This window comes from Triticum aestivum, chromosome 1A (assembly GCF_018294505.1).
Source record: "Triticum aestivum cultivar Chinese Spring chromosome 1A, IWGSC CS RefSeq v2.1, whole genome shotgun sequence".
Classification (NCBI taxonomy): domain Eukaryota; kingdom Viridiplantae; phylum Streptophyta; class Magnoliopsida; order Poales; family Poaceae; genus Triticum; species Triticum aestivum.
Window position 1 is genome coordinate 12,038,192 of NC_057794.1, and position 18,851 is coordinate 12,057,042.

Genomic DNA, 18,851 nt, shown 5'->3' on the forward strand with positions numbered 1-18,851 from the left:
AGCCCACTTCTTTTGCTCATCAGAAAATACTGGCTTGGGCTCGGGCTCTCTTTTCTTCTTGCAGTCCGCCTTCCATTTCTCCAAATCAGCAGCCGCGGCCGCGTCGACTTCCTCGGCACTACGTTCCCAAGGCCTTGTGGGGAGAGGCTTCAGTGATGGCTCCGGTACCTTTGTGGTCTTAGGTACATAAGGGTCCGGGTTAATAATCCAGGACTGCTTCTGCTTCTTTGCCGGAGGTGGATTGGGGGGCGGCGTCTGATCACCCGCCGGACGAGGACTGGGGGGCGGCGGCTGATCACCCGCCGGACGTTGTGGACTGGGGGGCGGCGTCGGCTGACGTGACGGAGGTGTAGGTGAACCGCCACCACCACCACCACCACCACCACCGCCACCGCCACCACCACCACCGTAGGGGGGTGGACTTGTTGTCCTTGGCGCCTCGCCTGGAAACTTGATAAACTTCTTTTGCCATAGAATGAAATGGCGCTTGACATCTCCAAGTCTTTTCTCCCCTTCAGGTGTAGCAATGTCAATCTCCAGGTCCTCAAACCCTTGGACTATGTCCTCCACCGTGACACGAGCATAGCCATCTTGAATGGGGTTGTTGTGGTGGAGTGCTCCAGGTAAACATGGTAAAGCACTGCCGATGGCTACCTTCATGGACATGTTCCCAATAGGATAATACAGATGACATTCTTTCATCTCCTTTATATCGTCCACGGGGTAGCGAGGAGGCTCCGGTGAAGTAATTTCGACCACCAGAGGCTCCGGTGCAGTAATTTCGATCGTCGGTGCATCTGCACCAGCCGGTGGGGCCTCCGTGGAAGCCACGCTGCTTCTCCGCTGCTGGCTTCCGAGATCCGCTGGATGATCTTCATGCTGCACCCGAGCTGCATCTCTTTCGGCTACTAGTACACTCATGGTTTTCTTCATCACATCCATTTCCGATGCCAACCGCGCCACAACATCTGCTTCCCGATCCATCTTTCTCTTACGGCTTCTGTAACCGTACGGGTCATCGTTCTGGGGGAACCCTATTTTCCACGGAATGTGCCCCATGCCTCGTACATGTCCTCCGTGTTCAGGATTCCCGAGGGCTTTTGTCAGCGCGTCGTTCTCTCTGTTGAACTTGATCTTCCCCTGTTGAGCATCCCTCATTGCGTTAATAAGGGCTTGGGTGGGTTTAATTAATTTGCCCCGGTAAACACACTCCCCTGTCTCCGGGTTCAGCGTTCCCCCATGCCCGTACCACCAGCTTTTGGCCCTTGGGTCCCATCCCTCCGTACCTGGACGGATTCCTCGCGCCGTCAGCTCGTTCTCCATCTTCTCCAACCTAGGCACCCAAATGCGATACCCTCCTGGCCCCATAACATGATTGTACTCCTTCTTAGCCGCATTTTCCTTATTTTTTTTCGATATTTGAATGAACTGCTCCGATTTCTTTTGCTTCACAAATTCTGGCCAATCATGTTTCAGTTTCTCATATTGTCCTTTGAAATCCGGAGTCTTGTTCTGCTTGACAAAGTCATGGACTAGATTTTGCTTGAATTTCCGGAATGCGTCGGCCATCTTATGAAGAGCGAACTGTTTGACTAGCCTCCTCCTCTCCTTGTTTTCCTCAATCTTGTTACCCTCCTCATCGAATTTGTTGTATTCCGGAGGTAGAACGAAATGTTCCATAAGCTTCTTGAAGCAATCTTTTTTTGTTCTCTTATCGACAAAAGTGAAACCATCAATTCGTGCCTTCTTTGGCTCATTCCACTCCTGGATGGTGATCGAGACGTTGTCTCTAACAATGGCTCCGCATTGGCTGACAAACTTGGTGGCGTTCTTGCGGGGCTCCAGCGGCCTGCCGGTTGCACTGTCGACAACCTCGATGGTGCATGTTTCTCCTTGTTTCATCGTCTTGGTTGCGCCACGCTTTGACGACGTACTCGATTGTTTCGACGATCCGGCCGAGGGCTAAAATAAGAAAGAGTCGCGCGCGTTAGTACACACATATTTATTCAAATCAGTTAGTTTGTATCACCAGAGGCTCAATGTATATATATACCTCGGCGCCGGAGGTGGTTGCTACTTCCATTTGAAGATCATCGTTTATCGACGTTTGTTCGGCATCATCTTGCTGACGGCGCCCTTCATCTTCACCGTCAAGGTTCAGATAAGAAGAGATATCATCTTCTTCTTCTCCGGTCGGCACATATAGAATATCGCCGTTTATGATGCCGAACATATGTGCTTCACCGTCCGGATCATAGTTGTCCATAATCGGGTCAGCTCTATCGTCCGCCATTATGTCAGTCCTGAAAACATGTAGTAAAAACAAATTAATTAAGTGAAGAAGGGGGGCGGTGGCGGTGGCGGTGGCGAAAGGGCGGTGGCAAAAGGAGGGGGCGAGGAAGGGGTGGGAGAGGGTGTCGCGGTAGAGCGCGAGACGGGGCGGCAGACGACGGCGTCACGGAGAGGGAGGAAATTCCAATTTGTCATGTCGCGAACCCAAAATGGGCCGGCCCAGGTGAGCTACGTCCTGTGAGACGCGTCGACTTTTTGATGCAAAGAGCGTCACACAGGGCTGGATATGGCCGAGCCTGGGTCTTAGCCGGGCTGCAGTTGCAGCCTCCGCGGCTGTACTGCTGCTAATGCACCGGCCCGTTGTAGCCGACGCCGAAACAGTGATTAGGATACGTTGGAATTTCCTATATGACGCTGTCTGCGTCAAACTGTCGAGCGAACGCACCTACGAGGGTTCCCAACCCTTTTTTTATTTTCATTTCTTTTCCTTTCTTTTTCTGTTTCGTTTTTCTTTTCTTTTTTGTTTATTGTTCTTTTTCTTTTTCTTTTTCTTTTTAAAAAATGTTCTCCTTTGTTTATTTTTTTTCTTTTTCTTTTGTTTATTTTCATTTCTTTTCCTTTCTTTTTCTGTTTCGTTTTTCTTTTCTTTTTTTGTTTATTGTTCTTTTTCTTTTTCTTTTTCTTTTTAAAAAATGTTCTCCTTGTTTATTTTCTTTTTCTTTTTCTTTTGTTTATTTTCATTTCTTTTCCTTTCTTTTTCTGTTTCGTTTTTCTTTTCTTTTTTGTTTATTGTTCTTTTTCTTTTTCTTTTTCTTTTTAAAAAATGTTCTCCTTTGTTTATTTCCTTTTTCTTCTTTTGTTTATTTTCATTTCTTTTCATTTCTTTTTCTGTTTCGTTTTTCTTTTCTTTTTTTGTTTATTTTTCTTTTTCTTTTTAAAAAATGTTCTCCTTTGTTTATTTTCTTTTTCTTTTTCTTTTGTTTATTTTCATTTCTTTTCATTTCTTTTCCTTTCTTTTTCTTTTTCTTTTTCTCTCTCTCTCTCTCTCTCTGCTCTCTCTCTCTCTGCTCTCTCTCTCTCTCTCTCGATCAACTCCGGCGAGGCCGGCCGCCGGCGAGGGAGGCGAGGCCGGCCGCCGGCGAGGGCGGCGAGGCCGGCCGCCGGCGTTGAGGGCAGCGAGGCGGCGCGGTGGTGGGCGAGGGAGGCCGTCGGGCGGCGTGGCGAAAGGGGCGGCGGGCGCCGTACGTGGGCGAGAGGAGGCGGCGGGCGACGGCGGGCGGCGTCGAGGGCGCGGGCGAGGGCGGGCGGCGTCGACGGCGGGCGGCGTCGAGGGCGAGGGCGCGGCAGGCCTTCGGCGCGGCAGAGAACGAGCGGAGAAATGGAGGCGACGGGTCGGGCGCACGTATTTATAGCCCCCCCCCTTTAGTCGCGGTTGGGGAGGCGACCCGCGACTAAAGGGCCTTTAGTCGCGGTCGGGGAGGCGACCCGCGACTAAAGGGTAACCTTTAGTCGCGGTTGGGGAGGCGACCCGCGACTAAAGGATAACCTTTAGTCGCGGTTGGGGAGGCGACCCGCGACTAAAGGACTTTTTCGTTCCCGCGCGCAACCACCTTTAGTCGCGGCTGGTCAGGCCAACCGTGACTAAAAGTATTTTTCAAATACTTTTTCTTTTTCAAAATGTTAAAAATACAAATAATATATCAAAAAATTCAGAAAAATAAAACTAATTCAATTCAAAATTCTAAAAATACAAATAATATATCAAAAAATTCAGAAAAATAAAACTAATTCAATTCAAAATTCTAAAAATACAAATAATATATCAAAAAATTCAGAAAAAAAACTAATTCAATTCAAAATGTTAAAAATACAAATAATATATCAAAAAATTCAGAAAAATAAAACTAATTCAATTCAAAATTCTAAAAATACAAATAATATATCAAAAAATTCAGAAAAATAAAACTAATTCAATTCAAAATTCTAAAAATACAAATAATATATCAAAAAATTAAGAAAAATAAAACTAATTCAATTCAAAATGTTAAAAATACAAATAATATATCAAAAATTCAGAAAAATAAAACTAATTCAATTCAAAATGTTAAAAATACAAATAATATATCAAAAAATTCAGAAAAATAAAACTAATTCAATTCAAAATAATATACCAGAGGCCGGTCGTCAAACTTTGGTATCCATGGAGCGTCATGGACTACATCACTCCAAATTTCATGTATCATTCGAAAATGGACACCAAACACATCACGGGTAATATAATTCACATGATCCATTCAACAAAGTTTGGTACAATAAATTATTACACATCATTTCTTCCCTTGTGTCCCTGCTTGCTTACGATTGTGCCGTATCCATGGAGCATCCTCATCATTTAACTTAATGCTTGGGTCGGTGTTCACTTTGAAGGGCGGAATTTCAGCAAACATATTATAATCTTCTGACATGTCTGTCTTGTCCTCCACTCCCACGATGTTTCTTTTCCCTGAAAGAACAATGTGGCGCTTTGGATCATCGCATGATGCACTGATCGTTTTCTTATCTTTCCGTTTCCTCGGTTTGCTACTCATGTCCTTCACATAGAAAACCTGAGCGACATCTTTCGCTAGGACGAATGGTTCGTCAAGGTAACCAAGATTGTTGAAATCCACCATTGTCATTCCGTATTGCTGGTCCACCTTTACCCCACCTCCTGTTAGCTTGAACCATTTGCACCGGAACAAAGGGACCTTAAAGGAGGGTCCATAGTCAAGTTCCCATATCTCCTCTATGTAACCATAATATGTGACCTTTTGCCCATTCTCGGTTGCTGCATCAAAGCGGACACCACTGTTTTGGTTGGTGCTCTTTTTATCTTGGGCGATCGTGTAAAATGTATTCCCATTTATCTCGTACCCTTGGAAAGTCGTTATAGTCGAAGATGGTGTCTTGGCCAACATGTACAGCTGATCTACAACATCATTGTCATTCATTAAATGTTTTCTCAACCAACTGCCGAAAGTCTCCATGTGGGCCTTCCTAATCCAGGATTCAGGCTTCCCCGGGTTGTCCGAGCGTAAAATATTCTTGTGTTTCTCAAAGTACGGAGCCACCAAGCTGGAATTGGTCAGTACAGTGTGGTGTGCTTCAGTCAGAGAATGGCCGTCCATACATATCGTTGATTTCCTTCCGATCGTGCCTTTTCCACTTAGTCTCCCCTCGTGCCGCGATCGAGGAAGACCAATCGGCTTAAGGTCAGGAACAAAGTCAACACAAAACTCAATTACCTCCTCATTTCCATAGCCCTTGGCGATGCTTCCTTCTGGCCTAGCACGGTTACGAACATATTTCTTTAATACTCCCATGAACCTCTCGAAGGGGAACATATTGTGTAGAAATACAGGACCGAGAACGAAAATCTCTTCGACTAGGTGAACCAGGAGGTGCGTCATAATATTGAAGAAGGATGGCGGGAACACCAACTCGAAACTGACAAGACATTGGATCACATCGTTCTGTAACCGTGGTAGAACTTCTGGATTGATTACCTTCTGAGAGATTGCATTGAGGAATGCACATAGCTTCACAATGGCTACTCGAACATTTTCCGGCAGGAGCCCCCTCAAAGCAATCGGAAGCAATTGCGTCATAATCACGTGGCAGTCGTGAGACTTCAGGTTTTGGAACTTTTTCTCCGCCATGTTTATTATTCCCTTTATATTGGACGAGAATCCAGACGGGACCTTCATACTGCTCAGGCATTCAAAAAAGATGACCTTCTCTTCTTTGGTCAGAGCGTAGCTGGCACGACCTTGAAACCATTCCGGATGCCGGTCATCAGGGTCTTTCAAACGTTGCTGGTCCTGCCGTGCTTCCTTTGTATCATTTGTCTTCCCATACACGCCCAAGAAGCTTAGGAGGTTCACGCAAATATTCTTCGTAACGTGCATCACGTCGATTGCAGAGCGGACATCTAGGACTTTCCAATATTCTAGCTCCCAGAATATAGATTTCTTCTTCCACATGGCTGCGTGCCCGTCAGCTCCCTTCGGAACTGATTGTCCGCCAGGACCCTTTCCAAAGATGACTTTCAAATCCTTGACCATATCAAATACCTCAGCACCAGTGCGTTCCGCAGGCTTCGGCCGGTGATCTGCCTTGCCGTTGTAATGCTTGCCTTTCTTTCTTACTGGATGAATTTTCGGAAGAAATCGACGATGCCCAAGGTACACGTTCTTCTTACAATTTGGCAAATGTACACTTTCAGTCTCATGTAAGCAGTGCGTGCATGCATTGTATCCCTTATTTGACAGTCCCGAAAGGTTACTAAGAGCAGGCCAATCGTTGATGGTTACGAAAAGCAACGCTCGTAGGTCAAATTCCTCTTGTTTGTGCTCATCCCACACACGGACACCACCCCACAGCTGTAAAAGTTCATCAACTAATGGCCTTAGGTACACATCGATGTCGTTGCCGGGTTGCTTCGGACCTTGGATGAGCACTGGCATCATAATGAACTTCCGCTTCATGCACAACCAAGGAGGAAGGTTGTAGATGCATAGAGTCACGGGCCAGGTGCTATGGCTGGAGCTCTGCTCGCCAAAAGGATTCATGCCATCCGTACTTAGAGCAAATCTTATGTTCCTTGCGTCAGCTGCAAAATCTTTGAACCATCTGTCGATCTTTCTCCATTGCGTTCCATCTGCGGTGTGTCTCAACTCCCCGTCCGACTTACGGTCCTCTTTGTGCCATCGCAACAACTTGGCATGCTCTTTGTTCCTGAACAGACGTTTCAACCGTGGTATTATAGGAGCATACCACATCACCTTGGCGGGAACCCTCTTCCTGGGTTTCTGGCCCTCAACATCGTCACCAGGGTCATCGCCTCTGATCTTATAACGCAATGCAGTGCATACCGGGCATTCATTCAAATTCTCGTATTCACCGCGGTAGAGGATGCAGTCGTTGATGCATGCATGTATCTTCAGAACCTCTAAACCTAGAGGGCAGACAACCTTCTTTGCTTCGTACGTACTGGCGGGCAACTCGTTATCCTTTGGAAACATATTCTTCAACATTTTCAGCAAGTTTTCAAATGCCGAGTCAGCTACACCTGCCTCTGCCTTCCATTTCAGCAAATCCAGTGTGCAGCCCAGCTTTTTCAGACCATCATCGCATCCGGGGTACAGCGCCTTTCTGTGATCCTCTAACATGCGATCCAAATTCTCCCTCTCCTTTTCAGTTTCGCAGCGTCTCCGTGCATCAGCAATGGTCCGACCAAGATCATCAACGGGATCATCACGTGCCTCTTCTTCACCTTCCCCTTCACCTTCAGCATCCTCCATGAAAGTATCACCGAAATGAGCAAGATAGCTTTCATCGATGAAATCATCCCCTTCTTCATCTTCTTCCATTATAACCCCTCTTTCTCCATGCTTGGTCCAACAATTATAGCTTGGCATGAAACCGTGCCGAAGCAGATGCATGTGAACATCTCTTGAGGAAGAGTAACCCTTCTGATTCTTACAGATAACACATGGACAGATAACAAAACCCCCCTGCTTGTTCGCATTAGCCACTACGAGGAAATCTTTCAAACCCGTAGTGAACTCGCCGGAGAGTCGGTTACCGTACATCCATTGCCGATTCATCTGCATTATTATAATATAAAATATATAATTAACCATCATGCATTTGTTAAACTAACTAGCTACAAACAATATAAATTAAACAATGAACTGCACACATGCATATTTTATCAATGACACACATGCATGAAAGGTTCAAGTTGCTAACCGCGATCGAGGAGGAAAAAATAAATGAGGAACCTCAAGTGTGGCTCCAACACTTCATATCATGTTTGTTTCACCCTCTTAGGGCATTTCATCAAACACCTTGTGTGCATAAGAGGAACCAAAAGCAAACCTACACCCCCTTGTGAAGCTTGTGAAGAGAAGTGGCACCAAATGGCTAAGTGAGCGTGCTGAACTGGTATATATAGGGGAGGAGCTTTAGTCGCGGTTGGCCTGGCCAACCGTGACTAAAGGCCTTTGCGCACCTTTAGTCGCGGTTGGCCTGGCCAACCGCGACTAAAGCCCCTCACGTGCACCAGCTGGCCACCGAGCGCCCTGGGCCCAGGCCTTTGGTCGCGGTTCGTCTGCCGAACCGCGACTAAAGACTTCATTAGTCGCGGTTCCTACAGTTTCGCGACTAATGGGGCTGGACGGAAGCCTCTTTTTCTACCAGTGATAATTGAATCATATAACAATCCCTCAACGTGCGACAAAGAATCACTCCAAAGTTCTTATCAAGCGGAGATCATAAGAATAAATTGTCTTAGGTAGCAAACCACCTCAAAGTTATCCTTTCCTAACAATCTATTGAGTTATTCCTATAAGTGACACGAACAACCCCAGAGGCATACTAAAATAACACCAAGTGATACACATCAATCAACTCTAATGTCACCTAGATACTCAATTTGATAACAGTGAAACCTCGAAGGGAAAGACTCAATTCATCACAACAAGATAGAGAGGGGGAAACACCACATAATCCAACTATATTAACAAAACTCGCGGTACATTAAGATCATGCCAAATCAAGAATATGAGAAAGAGAGATCAAACACATAGCTACTGATACATACTCTCAACCCCGAGGGTGAACTACTCACTCCTCGTCATGGAGACCGCCAGGAAGATGGAGATGGCCTCCGGGATGATTCCCCCCTCCGACAGGGTGCCGAAACAGGGCTCTGATAGAGATCACTTTGCTAGAGAGGCTTGCGGCAGTGGAACAACTCATTTTAGATTAAATTTGCAGGTTTTATGAATATAGAAGGATTTTCAGCGTTTGAATCACGCAAAGAGGGGCCACAGGGGGTCCACCAGATACTAGGGCGCGGCCACCCCCTGGGCACGCCCTAGTTCCTTGTGGGGGCCCTGTGGGTCTTCTAGTACGGCCTGCCTACTAGTTAAGTACTCCCTCCGTTCCCACATCCAAGTCTTTTTAGAGATTCCAACTAGTGACTATTACATAGGGAGCAAAATGAGTGAATCCATACTTTAAAATATGTTTATATACATCTATATGTTGTAGTCCATCTGAAATGTCAAAAAGACTTATATTTAGAAACGGAGTGAGTAAGTAGTATGCATGCAGCCTGGCTTGAGCTTGCCACTGCTTCTAGCTAAGTACTACTTAATTAGCTTGCCACCCGCTGCCACTGATTCTACGTTTGCACCTGCACGCAACTGACTCGCGTGTTGATCGATGCATCAACAGATGGTACGTAGGCGGGGTATACTAAGAAGACTTTGGACGCCCTGAAATCCAGTAACCATTTTGGTCTTCTCTCTGGTGTATTCTCAAATGGCTTCATCCATGCCGACAACTTACAAGTGGAGTATATATGAAATTTGAGCCAAAATTGAAGCAACGTCTAGAAAATTTAAACAGGGCATTGCCCCTTGTTTGAATGAACATATCTTATTGTGGAAAGAGTCTACTGAAGCAACCCACCCAACCATGCCATCAGTGGGTTTTCTTTTATTTAGTTCTGCCTGTTTTGCTTACTCCGCTGCGCGTTTCCCAATTATTACAATTTACAAGTGGTTTTGTGCCACTACCTCAACCAGGCGGACGCGACGATGTTCCCTGTTTGACATGCGTACACGACGATGCTGCATCTTTGACATGCGTACGCATCATACTCATTGATAAGCGTTTCTAGGGAGAAGCCTTAACTAAACTAATTCATTATTTCTTATAATAAAATTAGTTTACTTTCTTCTGATAGGTAACACTACTGCTAGATCTTTTTTTACTTGTATTCAAGAAAAGCTATGCCACTAAAGTTTTTTCTATCTATTAGGTTTCATATCTACCTATACTTTTTATTATTCGGATCTTTGTATTAAGGACTCCGAGTTCTTTTCTCACCCCGGGCCCCTGATTTCTCAGGACTGGCCCTGCGTAAGATATAATTTTGAACATGTCGGCACAAGGAGAGCAAGCATGAAAATGCTTCATAATTTTGGCACTTGACAAATATATTTTTATTTGAATTTTGTAAATCATGAAAAATGTCCGTACATGCATTCTCGCTCGTCCCACGGAAAAAATAAATTCACCAAACACTAGTAGAAAAGAGGGCTTTGGTTCAGGTCGGGTCAGCCCATTAGTCCCGGTTCAGTCCAGAACCAGGACCCATGGGGGCATTGATCCCGGTCCGTGAGGCCAGGGGCCTGCCGGGCCTCGTGGGGCATTGGTCCCGGTTCGTCTGGCCCCTTTGGTCCCGGTTGGTGGAACGAACCGGGACCAATGGGCCTCGCTCCTGGCCCATCACCATTGGTATCGGTTGGTGGCTTGAACCGGGACCACAGGCTTCCCTTTGGTCCCGGTTCATTGCCACGAACCGGGACCAATGAGGTGCCTACATATAACCCTCGCCCGTGAGCAGAGCACCCAAGTGCTCTGTTTTTCTTTGGCCGACGAGCGGAGGGCTTTGTGGTGCTCTAGCTCACCTCCTATGCACATGAGGTGTTCGATGAAATTTCCGAGCCACAATAGTTAAGCTTTCTCCTCTCGAAGCTTGACCTCAAAGCTCCATTTTCCTCGAGATTTGTCTAGGTTTAGCGGCCCGTCATGTCCCATTCCCGTCTTCACCGCCGTCGATCGCCCGCACCGATCTCGTCGCCGGCACCACCGTGGTGAGCCTCTTGTTCTTATCTTCTTTCTGAAAAAAAATTCTTACTTTAGATAGATACTTGTCTAATTTTCTTACTTTCATTATTGCTTGTTATTATATAGTGCGATGGTTTTGGTATCCGCCCCCGTCGGCCCTCGTCCTGGCTATGATTCAGATGTGGTATATATTATCTTTTTATAACTATTTGGTTCATTTATTGTTTATGACAATTATGCCGACCAACGTGACATAGATTTTATTTATCTAGGAGGTAGTTGAAGCAGAAATTCCAACCGACCCTATTGTCGAGAGGTTAAATTTAGTTGAAGAATAAAATAATTACTTGAAGGAAAAAATAAAAAAAATTGAGAAGGAGAAGATGATATTGGAGTTGCATGTTGCGGATGTCGTCGATGATCACAAGATCAAGATGGATGCAATGTGGTTGAAGATGAGAAAGATTAAAAAATATGCCATTCATACCGAGGCTTGGTATCATTATGCCGTTGGATGAATTGTTACCTTGGTTGCGATTATGATCGCATTTGTTTTCGCATTGAAATGTTTTACATAGTTTCAGTGTATGATTTAATTAATTAGATGCTTTGGAGAGCTATATGTTGTTAGATGAGAACTATGTATGTACTTTGGTTTTAATGTGATGATGAACTTCTATTAATTTGGTCACTTAATTATCTATTCATGATGTTATGTAATGGTTTTTGACACTTAATTATATATAATGCACGCAGATGAACCGGCAATAGATGTACGGTGACAGACACACCTCCGAGTACATTAAGGGCGTGCATGATTTTCTCAAAGTGGCCGAGGCAAACAAGCAGAATGGTTTTATGTGTTGTCCATGCCCTAAATGTGGGAATACGAAGTCTTACTCTGACCGGAAAATCCTTCACACCCACCTTCTTTACAATGGTTTCATGCCACACTATAATGTTTGGACGAGGCACGGAGAAATAGGGGTTATGATGGAAGACGGCGAAGAAGAAGAGGACGATGACAACTATGTGCCCCCTGAATATGGTGATGCTGCAACGGGGGAAGCTGCTGGAGATCAGGAGGAACCAGACGATGTGCCCAATGATGCTGCAACGGGGGAAACTGCTGAAGATCATGAGGAACCAGACGATGTGCCCCATGATGATGATCTCCGCCAGGTCATTGTCGATGCAAGGACGCAATGCGAAAGTCAAAAGGAGAAGCTGAAGTTCGATCGCATATTAGAGGATCACAAAAAAGGGATGTACCCCAATTGCGAATATGGCAACACAAAGCTCGGTACCATACTGGAATTGCTGCAGTGGAAGACAGACAATGATGTGCCTGACAAAGGATTTGAGAAGCTACTGAAAATATTGAAGAAGAAGGTCCCAAAGGATAACGAATTGCCCGACAGTACATACGCAACAAAGAAGGTCGTATGCCCTCTATGATTGGAGGTGCAGAAGATACATGCATGCCCTAATGACTGCATCCTCTACCGCGGTGTGTACAAGGATCTGAACGCATGCCCGGTATGCGGTGCATTGCGGTATAAGATCAGACAAGATGACCCTGGTGATGTTGACGGCGATCCCCCCAAGAAGAGGGTTCCTGCAAAGGTGATGTGGTATGCTCCTATAATACCACGGTTGAAATGTCTGTTCAGAAACGAAGAGCATGCCAAGTTGATGCGTTGGCACAGTGAGGACCGTAAGAAAGACGGAAAGTTGAGAGCACCCGCTGACGGGTCGCAGTGGAGAAAAATCGAGAGAAAGTACTGGCCTGAGTTTGCAAGTGACCCAAGGAACGTATGGTTTGCTTTAAGCGCGGATGACATTAATCCTTTCGGGGAGCAGAGCAGCAATCACAGCACCTGGCCCGGGACTCTATGTATGTATAACCTTCCTCCGTGGATCTGCATGAAGCGGAAGTTCATTATGATGCCAATTCTCATCCAAGGCCCTAAGCAACCCGACAACGACATTGATGTGTTCCTAAGGCCATTAGTTGAAGAACTTTTACAGCTGTGGAATGGAAACAGCGTACGAACGTGGAATGAGCACAAATAGGAGAAATTTAATCTGCATGCTTTGCTATTTGTAACCATCAATGATTGGTCCGCTCTCAGTAACCTTTCAGGATAGACAAACAAGGGATACAACGCATGCACACACTGTTTAGAAGAAACTAAAAGTATATACCCGAACAAATGCAGGAAGAATGTGTACCTGGGCCATCGTCGATTTCTTCCGACCAACCATCAATGTCGAAAGAAAGGCAAGCATTTCAAAGGCGAGGCAGATCACCGGAAGATGCCCGTCATGCGTACTGGTGATCACGTACTTGCTATGGTCAATGATTTACACGTAATCTTTGGAAAGGGTCCCGGCGGACTAACTGTTCCAAACGACGCTGAGGGACATGCACCCATGTGAAATAAGAAATATATATTTTGGGACCTACCCTACTGGAAAGACCTAGAGGTCCGCTCTTCAATCGACGTGATGCACGTGAGGAAGAACCTTTGCGTGAACCTGCTAGGCTTCTTGGGCATGTATGGGAAGACAAAAGATACACCTGAGGCACGGAAAGACCTGCAACGTTTGCATGAAAAAGACGGCATGCCTCCGAAGCAGTATGAAGGTCCTGCCAGCTACGCTCTTACGAAAGAAGAGAAAGAAATCTTCTTTGAATGCCTGCTCAGTATGAAGGTCACGACTGGCTTCTCGTCGAATATAAAGGGAATAATAAATATGCCAGAGAAAAAGTTTCAGAACCTAAAGTCTCATGACTGCCACGTGATTATGACGCAATTGCTTCCGGTTGCATTGAGGGGGCTTCTACCGGAAAACGTCCGATTAGCCATTGTGAAGCTATGTGCAATCCTCAGTGCAATCTCTCAGAAGGTGATCGATCCAGAAATCGTACCAAGGCTAAGGAGTGATGTGGCGCAATGTCTTGTCAGTTTCGAGCTGGTGTTCCCACCATCCTTCTTCAATATCATGACGCACGTCCTAGTTCATCTAGTCGACGAGATGTTCATTCTGGGGCCCGTATTTCTACACAATATGTTCCACTTTGAGAGGTTCATGGGAGTCCTAAAAAAATATGTCCGTAACCACGCTAGGCCAGAAGGAAGCATCTCCATGGACCATCAAACAGAGGATGTCATTGGGTTTTGTGTTGACTTCATTCCTGGCCTTAAGAAGATAGGTCTCCCTAAATCGCGGTATGAGGGGAGACTGACTGGAAAAGGCATGCTGGGAGGGGATTTAATAATATGCAGGGACGGATATTCTTGGTCTCAGGCACACTACACAGTTCTACAGAACTATACCTTGGTGACCCCATATGTCGATGAACACAAGAACAGTCCGCAGTCCAAACACCCGGAGCAGTGCGACGACTGGATTACATGTGAACACATCAGGACTTTCAACAGTTGGTTGGAAACACGTCTTAGAGGTGACAATACTGTTTGTGATGAGCTGTATTTGTTGTCCAGGGGACCATCTTTGACTGTATTGACTTACAAAGCATACGAGATAAATGAGAATACATCTTACACAATCGCCCAAGATCAAAAGAGCACCAACCAAAACAGCGGTGTCCGCTTTGATGCAGCAACCGAGAGGGGAAATGACACATATTATGGTTACATAGTGGACATATGGGAACTTGACTACGGACATGATTTTAAGGTTCCTTTGTTTAAGTGCAAATGGGTCAATCTGTCAGGAGGCGGGGTACAGATAGACCCATAGTACGGAATGACAACAGTGGATCTGAAAAATCTTGGGTACACTGACGAACAGTTCGTCGTAGCCAATGATTTGGCACAGGTTATCTATGTGAAGAACATGTCTACCAAACCGAGAAAAAAGAAAAGATAAGGAAGCGAATACATCATACGATGAGCTAAAGCGCCACATAGTTCTTTCAGGAAAAAGGGACATCGTGGGAGTGGAGGGCAAGACAAACATGTCTGAAGATTATGAAAAGTTTCATGAAATTCCTTCCTTCAAAGTCAACGCTGACCCAAGCATCCTGATAAACGATGAAGATTATCCATGGTTACGGCGCAATAAGCAAATGACACAAGCGAAGAAAAAGTGAAGACTTTCTCCCGCAACTATTATGATGATACCATGCCAACTTTGTAACAGACGAGTATGATACCATTGTCCGTTTTGTACATGCACATGCTATGTGGGTGAAATTATGATACCATGCCAACTTTCAACTTTTTCAGAGTTCATTTGAAATGCTTTAATGTCTTATGGTTCGGCCCTCGTAATACCATTATTCAAATTTTAACTATTCAAATTTGAAAACTAATGGCACTAACACAAAGTTTATAATTTTTGTGACCTAAAAGAAAAATAATTAAAAATAAACTTTAATAAAATAAATAAAAATAAAAACAATAAGTATTTTGTCGTAAGTAGAAGCAAAATAAAATAAATAAAGCAACAAAAAAACAAAAAAGTGCCACCTAATGGGCCTCCACAGCCTGAATACGACTAGAAACCCTACCATGGGCCAGGATTCAGGCCCGCAGGTGGCCCAATAGGCCCACAGGCACACAGCGTATGGTTAGGTCCGAAAGCCTACAATTGAGAGGAGCTCGAGAGGGTGGGCGCAGCAGCGCTTACAAACCACTCTCGAGCTCTCTCAGCTAGCGAGGTGGTACTAAACTTTTGACGCGGGGCAGCACAAGGCCTTTGGTCCCGGTTGGTACCACCAACCGGGACTAAAGGGGGCATTGGTCCCGGTTCGTGGCACCAACCGGGACCAATGCTCCTCACCCCTGGCCCATGACCATTAGTCCCGGTTTGTGCCACAAACCGAGACTAAAGGGTTGGTTCTCGTTGAGGTCAGAGTTTAGTCCCACCTCGCCAACCGAAGGGGGCTCACACCGGTTTATAAGCCCTTTCCTCTCTGCCTTGTTGAGCTCCTCTCAAAATGAAAATAGATGCCCTTATAAAGGAAATTTAACCTAAATTCAGAGTGAATTTCTCTAAAATTCATAGAAATTTACTATGGATTTAGGTTGAATTTTCTCTATAAGCGCATCTATGCTCATTTTTTTAGTAAAGTTAATCACAAACTTGTGATTCACACAAATTTCAAAGAATTCGGATTTTAACTATTCAAATTTGAAAACTAATGACATTAACAGAAAGTTTATAATTTTTCTAAAACTAATGGCACTAACAGAAAGTTTATAATTTTGCTGACCTAAAAGCAAAAGGAATTAAAAAAAGCAAAAAACAAAAGAGAATAAATAATGCAAAAAACAAAACAAAAATGAAAAAAAACTATTTTTATAGTAAAATTAATCACAAACTTTTGGTTCACACAAATTTCAAAGAATTCAAATTTTAACTATTCAAAATTCAAAACTAATGGCACTAAGAGAAAGCTTATAATTTTTCTGACCTAAAAGCAAAAAGAATTTAAAAAATAAAGCAAGAAACAAAAGAAAATAAATAATGCAAAAAATAGAAAAAAAACTGCCACCTATTGGGCCACCACGGTCTGAATACGATTAGAAATCCAACCTGGGCCAGGATTCAGACCCGCAGAAGGCCCAATAGGCCCACAGACAGCATAGTGTGAGATTAGGCCCGTAAGCCTGCATTTGAGAGGAGCTCGAGAGGGCAGCCGCAGTGGGACTTATAAACCACTCCAAGCCCCTCTCAACTAGCGAGGTGGGACTAAACTTTTGGCCGCGGGCAACGCAAGGCCTTTGGTCCCGGTTGGTGCCACCCACCGGGACCAAAGTTCTCTGTTTCCCGCCCTTTGGGCTGCCGAGAATGACCTTTGGTCCCGGTTGGTGGCACCAACCGGGTCTAAAGGGCGGCATTGGTGCCGGTTGGTGCCTAAAGGCTTTGGTATATAAGCAAACACAAGTGAAAATTTCACTTGTCATCTCGCAGTTGCCGCCCCGACGCCGCCAGGCTGCCCCAACGCCGTCCGCCGCCCCGTCGTCGCTGTCGCCCGCGCCCTCACCGTAGCTCGCCGTCGCCGTCGCTCGCGTCCTCACCGTCGCCACTGCCCTCTGCCCCGACATCGCCGCCGCCACTCCCCGCACCCCAGCTCGCCCCGGCGCCGCCCGCCGCGCGCCCCTGCTCGCCCCGATGCCGCCCGCCACTCGCCCCTGCCCGCCCCGACGCCGCCCTCTGTGAGCACCGCGCGCCCCTGCCGACCCCGCCGCCGCCGCCGTGCTTTTTAGTTATATGCTATTTTTTTACATGTTTTTAGATGTTTTTAGATTTTCATATATGTATGTATGTATTTTTTTTAGATATATGTATTTCTTATGTATGTTCATATATGTATTTATGTATTTTTTTACATGTTTTTTTGTATGTATGTATGTATTTTTTTCAATTGTAATACGCATGGTGTTTTAATAATACATTAATTTTAGAATGTTAATGTTCTCTGATTTAGTACATTAATTTTAGGTTAGTTTCATTTTTAGAAAAGTTTTATACATTTAGGAAGAAGGAAGAGAAGGAAGAAGGAAGAAGAAGAAAAAGTTTTATATATGCAAAAATTACATTTTTAGAAAAGTTTTATATATCTAGCTAGAAAGAAGGAAGAAGAAGAAAAAGTAGGAGAGGAAAAAGGAAAATAAGAAGAGGAAGAAAGGAGAAGAAGAGGAGAGGAAGAAGAGGAGAAATAAATAAGAAGAGGAAAAAGAAGAAATAAAAGAGAAGAAGAAGACAGGAATAGAGGAGAAGAAGAAAAATAGAATATTCTATTTTTTTCATCTCCTCTTTTTTTTCTTTTTTTTCTTCGATCTTCTCCTCTATTCCTTTCTTCTTCTCCTCTTTTTATTTCTCCTTCATTTTCTTATGTTTTATCGGGTCTGTCGTCGTCGATATACCCCGTGTCCCGCTAACTTCAACACGAGGGGTGGTTTGACCTACCCCCTCCCGGATAATATTATTTTCCCATGTATGTATGCAAAAGTTACATTTTAAGAAAAGTTTTATATATCTAGTTAGGAAAGGAAGAAGAAGAAAAAGAATGGGAGGAAAAAGGAAAATAAGAAGAGGAAGAATGGAGAAGAAGAGGAGAAGAAGAAGAGAAGAAATAAATAAGAAGAAGAAAAAAGAAGAAAAAGAAGAGGAGAAGAAGAAAAGAATAGAGGAGAAGAAGAGAAAATAGAATTTCTTTCTTCTTCTCCTCTTTTTTCTTCTTCTTTTTTTCTTCAATATTCTCCTCTATTAATATCTTCTTCTCCTCTTTTTATTTCTTCTTCGTCTTTTTATTTTTTATCGGATATGTCGTTGTCGATATACCCCGTGTCCCGATAACTTCAACACGAAGGGGAGGGGGTTCGACCTACCCCATCCCCGATAACATTATTTTCCCATGTATGTATGTCGTCGTTGTCGATATAACCCCCTCCCGGATAACTTTGACCGTGATAACTTATACCACGGGAGCACCCCCCGGCCCTCTCGCTTGACCAAAACTCTCGAGGACACCCAAACCCTAGAAAAAAACAATGTCGGTCTCCTACCCCCTCCCGTCGCACCCCTACCCTTGAAGCGTTGCCGAGGCCACCCCAAACCCGGAATAAGCTAGGTCTACGTTTGCCACTAATATATCCACATGTTGTCATGTTTGTGTAACAATGGAGTTTGGAAGAGACGAGGAACAAGAACAGGTGTTGGGGGACATAATCTTAGCCGGAGGTGATGTCATATTGTATCTTAACGACAATGATGGTCTGGAAGCAGAACAGGGTGAAGAAGAAGCAGGCTACGGTGATCGAAGAATGGAGGAGGAAAGACATGATTATGATGGCTCCGGTGATCCAATGCTAATGCAAGAAGGAGCCCGTGGT